Source organism: Erithacus rubecula, assembly GCF_903797595.1.
Source record: "Erithacus rubecula genome assembly, chromosome: 3".
Classification (NCBI taxonomy): domain Eukaryota; kingdom Metazoa; phylum Chordata; class Aves; order Passeriformes; family Muscicapidae; genus Erithacus; species Erithacus rubecula.
The window spans coordinates 129,297,429-129,297,893 of record NC_136689.1 but is presented as its reverse complement, the minus strand read 5'-3'; positions in this window follow the sequence as shown (position 1 = coordinate 129,297,893).

Here is a 465-nt window from a genome sequence, read left to right as displayed (position 1 = left end):
AATTGAAAAATTCATTTTAGACAATAGAGTAATAATAAAAACCACCCTAAAGTTATAATGTGGCAACAGCTCCATACATTCTTAAAAGTATGTAAGTTTTGGGATGGTATTTCTTAATGTTTATCTTTAGAAGGTATCAGCTGCCCAATAAAGTAAAAGCATTAAACAATGGTAGTTAAGAACATTTTTTAAACCCCTGCTCTGTTAGATCCCAGGAGATGAATCCTAATTTTCTAATTTTATATGTTAGGAAGATCTCTGTTGTGCTCAGCAATGCAGAGAATTCTGAGAGCCAATGCTGAATTTTATCTTTTAATTTTCTCTATATGGAAGGGGTCAGTACAGAAATATGACGATTCAGAACACTCATTATATCAGAGCTGCTGCCACATCTCCATGTCACTGTCTTTAAAGAATCTTATATATTGGTCCCTGCCAACTGCATCAATAAGCTTTTTTTGATGG